Below are 5,892 nucleotides of genomic sequence, written 5' to 3' on the forward strand. Positions count from 1 at the left end.
TTCTGACATCCATTTTGATCTGTTCCTTCTTTCTTGTCTTCTCAATGACTTTTTGCTTTCTTCATGTATGATGTTCTTGATGTCATCCCATAATTCTTCTAGTCTTTGGTCTTTAGTATTTAATGTATCAAATCTGTTCTTCAGATGATCTCTAAATTCAGGTGGAATATATTCAAGGTCATATTTTGGTTCTTGTGGATGCATTTTCATTTTCTTTAGCTTCAGTTTGAATTTGCATATGAACAAAATTGTCTATTCTACAATCTGCCCCTGGCTTTGTTTTGACTAATGATATAGAGCTTTTCCACTGTCTCTTTCCACAGATGTAGTCAACTTGATTTCTATGTATTACAACTGGTGAGGTTCATGTGTATAATTGTCTTTTATGCTGTCTAAACAAGGTATTGGGAATGAACAAATCATTGATGAATATAGTACCAGAATATCGTCAGATATAGTACCAGAAGATGAGCCCCTCAGATTGGAAGACACTCAAAATACCTCGGGGGCAGAACAGGCTCCTGGAAGTAGAGTTGACTGTGATGACACAAATGGAGTAAAGCTTTTGGGACTTTCATTTGTTGATGGAGCACAACTCAAAATATGAAGAAACAGCTGTACACATCCATTAATAATAAGAACACATAATGTATGAAGTATGAATCTAGAAAAATTGCAAGTTATCAAAAATGAATTCCACTAGACCTCTGTCAGTTTGTCACACTGCGGTGGCTTGCATGTTGCTGTGATGCTGGAAGCTATGCTGCTTGTATTTGGAATGTCAGCAGGGTCACCCATGGTAGGTTTCAGCTGAGCTTTCAGACTAAGACTGACTTGGAATAAGGAGAGGCAGACTACTTCCTACTGTTTAGTCACTGAAACGGTATGAATAACAGTGAAACACTGTCAGATAGCACCACAATACTGAATGTTGAAACATGATGATTAGCACCAGAATATTGTCAGATATAGTGCCTGAAGATAAGCCTCTCAGGTTGGAAGCCACTCAAAATACAACTGAGAAAGAGCTGCCTCCGCAAAGTAGAGATGACTGTAATGGTATGAATAGAGTACAGCTTTTAAGACCTTCATTTGCTGATGGGTCACAACTCAAAATAAGGAAAAACAATTGGAAACATCCATTAAAAATTTGAACATGGAATGTACAAAGTATGAATCTGTGAAAACTGGAAGTTGTCAAATATGAGATGGACTGTATAAGCATCAATATCCTAGGTATTAGTGAGCTGAAATGGGCTGGTAACGACCACTTTGAAGTGACAATCACATAGTTTACTAGGTCAGGAATGACAAATTGAAAAGGAATGGAGTTGCGTTCATCATTTCTAGATCTATCTTGTAGTATAATGCTGTCTGTGATAGGATAATATCCATACACCTACAAGGAAGACCAATTAATACCATTATTATTTAAAGTTATGCATCAACCACTAAAGACAGTGATGAAGAAACTGAAAAATACTATCAAGTTCTTCAGTCTGAAATTGATCAAGCATGACATCCAGATTACTGATAAATGAAATGTAAATATTGGAAACAAAAAGGAGGAATCTGTAGTTGGAAAATATTGCCTTGAGTGGTGATAGAAATGATGCTGGAGATCACATGATAGAATTTTGCAATACCAATGACTTCTTCATTTCAAATACCTTTTATAAACAACACAAAAGATGATTATACACATGGGCTTTACCAGCTGGAATACACAGAAATCAAATTGACTACATCTGTGGAAAAATACGGTGGAAAAACTCCAAATCATCAGCAAAAACAAGACCTGGGGCAGACTGTGGAACAGACTATCAATTGCTCATCTACAAGCTCAGGTCAGGCTGAAGCTGAAGAATGTTAAAACAAGCCCACAAGAGCCGAAATATGACCTTGAACATATCCCACCTGAATTTAGAGATCATCTGAAGAACAGATTTGATGCATTAGACTCTAAGACCTAAAACCAGAAGAGTTGTGGGATGACGTAAGAACATCATACAGGAAGAAAGCAAAAGGTCATTAAGAAGACAAAGAAGAAATAAAAGACCAAAATGGATGTAAAAAGAGATTCTGAAACATGATCTTCAATGTCGAGATGCTAAAGAAAATGGAAGAAATGAGGAGGTAAAAGCTGAACAGAAAAATTTAAAGGGCAACTCGAGAAGACAAAGTCAAATATAATAAAATTTGCAAAAATATTGAGTTAGGAAACCAAAATAGAAGAACATGCCTAGCATTCCTTGTTAATATTACAGAATTAGGGATTTTTAACACATCACATCAAGACTGATCACATCAGATCACATCATGGGAGTGATTCCATTTTATTAGATCTTATCATGGAGAATCACTACATCTTAAAGCTAAGCCACTGAAAATCCAGGCTCAGGTAAGTTGACATGAAACCTTAATCATCACAGATGTTATTGTTAAGTGCCGCCGACTCGCTTCTGACCCATAGCAACCCTGTAGAGGGTTTCCGAGGAGCAGCTGGTGAGCTTGAACCACTGACCTTGCAGTTCAAAGGACTTTGCAATCTGATGCATTAGCCCACAGTGCCACACCAGGACTCCATAGTATTATTTAAAAATAGAGCTGGGAGAAGAAAGGGAATAATAAAAATGAAAGCAGAAACAAATGAAACAGAAAAAAAAAATTGAATCAAAAAAACTAAAGGTTGGTTCTTTGAAAGGATTAAGTAAGTAAACAAACCATTGGCAAATCAATCAAAGGAAAAGAATGAGAAGATGCAGATAACATGAATAAGAAATGAAATAGGTGATATCACAACAGAACCTACTAAAATAAAAAAATATATAAAAACAGAATACTATGAATAATTGTACTCCAACAAATTTCAAGACCAAGAAATGACAAATTTCTAGAAACACACATCTAAATCAACACAACCAGAGGTGGAAAATTTGAATCGATATGTAACAAAAGAAGAAACTTAACAGGTCATTAAAAACAAAACAAAAACGCCCAACAACAACAACAGAAAATCCTACCTCAGACAGTTTCACTGGGAACTTCTACCAAACAATCAGAGGAGAGCTGACACCAATTCTACGCAAACTATTCCAAAGTATAAGAAAGGATGGAATACTCCCTAATGATTTTTATTAGGCAAGCATAACCCTGATACCAAAACCAGGCAAAGACACCACTACACATGGAAATAATAAGCCCACATCTTTCATGATAATCGATGCAAAAGTTCTCAGGAAAATTCTAGTCAATAGAATCTAACAACATATCAAAAAAATAATACATCATGATCAAGTGGAATTCATACCAGGTGTGCAAGAATGGTTCATCATTAGAAAAACAATCAACATAATCCACCACATAAATGAAACCAAGGAAAAGAACTGAATGGTCATATCAATCAATGCAGGAAAGACATTTGAAAAAAGTTAACACTCTTTCCTAGTAAAAAAGTTCAATAAAAGAGGAATTACATATATTTTTAAATAGAAGATAAATTCCTCAACATAATTAAGGGCTTATATATAAAACCAATGGCCGCCATTAATCTTTAACAGAGATTGAAAACATTCTTCTTGCAAATGGGACCAGATAAGGCTACCATTCATTATCAGTCCTACTCAATATTATAATGGAAGTCCTAGCCAGCGCAATAAGGCAAGGAAGGAAAATAGAAGGCATCCAAATTGTCGAAGAAGTAAAACTGCCACTATTGGCAGAGGATACGCTTCTATGCATAGAAAATCCCATAGATTCAAGAAGAAATCTACTTATAGAAGGATTCAGGGAAAAAAAAATAGAGCAGTGGTGATCAGAAATCCTGACCTCCTCTAGGCCACTAGTTCCATATTTAATCTAATCCACTCCCACAGCTAACCCCAGGAAGCAGATGTGTTTTCCTTTGCTTGCACCATGTTTTCTTTTTAAAAAGAAAGTATCTGTCAATATTTAACATGTAGGAAATTTTGCACAAACATTCCACTTTCCAATCTCTCAGAAATATAGCTATTTGGAAGCCACCAGGCTTGCACTGAGCCGGAGCAGACACCGTAAGAGCTCTCTCTGCCTGTATTGTTTCACTGTACTCATTTCGCTTTACATGTATGATCCCTAGTGCAGAAGCATAACAGGTTTAGGTGATTCTAGTAGCATCCCAAGAAAGGAGCCCTGGTGGTGCAGTGGTTAAGCTCAGCTGCTAACCAAAAAGTTGGTGGTTCAAAGCCACTCCAAAGAAGAAAGGATGTAAGTCTGTTTCCATAAAGATTACAGCCTTACAATCCCAATGGGGATTGGATCACTGTTAGTCAGAATCCACTCCATTGTAAAGGGGTATTCATTTCAACAACAACAACAAAAAAGGGAGGGTGGGGAGAGAAGGAAACTTGGACTTGAAATGGGGTCTAAGTCCTGGTAATGCAGGTGTCTTGCTATCCGTAGTTAAAATGCATGTGAGCACCAATTTTCCTTGAGTCAACTGTGACTCATGCTAACTCCATGTGTTTCAGGGTAAGAACTGTGCTTCACAGGGTTTTCAATGGCTGAATTTTTAGAAGAAGATCATCAAGCCTTTCATTTGAGGTACCTCAGGGTGTACTAAACCTTCCAAACTTTTAGTTAACATCTCAGCACATTGACTATTTGTACCACATAAGGACTCCAATATGCATGCTAACGATATATTGTTAAGTACCATTGAGTTAGTTCAAACTCGTAGTGACACTATGAACAACAGAATGAAATACTGCCTGGCCCTGAAACAGCCTCACAATTGTTGTTATGTTTGAACTCACTGTTGTTGTCACTGTGTCAATCCATCTTGTTGGGGGGTCTTCCACTTTTTCGCTGACCCTCTACTTTACCATGATATCCTTCTCCAATGATTGGTTCCTCCTAACATGTGCAAAGAATGAGAGGTCTCACCATCCTTGTTTCTAAGAAGCATTCTGATTGTACTTCTTCCAAGACAGATTTGTTTAATCTTATGGCAGTTCACGGTACTTTTAATATTCTTATCCAAGCAGTTCAAATACTTCGATTTATTTTATGGTCTTCCATAGTCATTGTCCAAGTTTCTCATGTTTATGTTGTTGTTGTTGTTATTGTTACTGAGTGCCATCAAGTCAGTTCTGACTGATAGTGACCCTGTATAGTGTTCCCAAGGCTATAAATCTTTGCAGGAGAAGAAAGCTTCATTTTTCTCTCAAGGAATTACAGGGGGGCTTGAACTACTGACCTTATGGTTTGTAGTCCAGTGTTTATACTTCAGAACCACTGTGCATTGCTGATGAGGCCATTGAAAATATCATGACTTGGGTCAGGCACACCTTAGTCCTCATTCTTTGACACATTAAAAAGATTTACCTAATGAAATATGTCTTTACACTTATTTATTTTGGGGTGGGGAGCAGGTAAGTCTTGGTCTCACTTAAGTGTTACAGTTATGTTTATATTTATTAAATAAAAAATCTATTTGGTGTTCTCTTTATTTGAAAGTTCTGTAACTAGATATTACCTTTTCTTACTTTGTGTTTTTGTTGTTGTTGCATCCGCATCTTGTACTCTCTTTTCAGTATTAGAGGTCAATTTTACTTTGTATACCTCTATGGCGGTGGTCGTGTGCCGTGGAGTAGGTTCCAACTCATAGCGACCCTGTACAGGGTTTCCGAGGCTGTAAATCTTTACAAGAGCAGAAAGAATCATCTTTCTCCCACATAACAGCTGGTAGTTTCAAACTGCTGACCTTGCGGTTTGCAGCCCGATTTGTAACCACTATGCTCCCAGAGCTCCTGATGATATAGTATATGCATATATTTCATCAGTAGTTTTCTTGACCATTTTATGTATACATTGAAGTTGTCTAATTAACATTCTTTTAAATTTCTTTTCAGG

Source organism: Chrysochloris asiatica, unplaced genomic scaffold (assembly GCF_000296735.1).
Source record: "Chrysochloris asiatica unplaced genomic scaffold, ChrAsi1.0 scaffold00032, whole genome shotgun sequence".
Lineage (NCBI taxonomy): Eukaryota > Metazoa > Chordata > Mammalia > Afrosoricida > Chrysochloridae > Chrysochloris > Chrysochloris asiatica.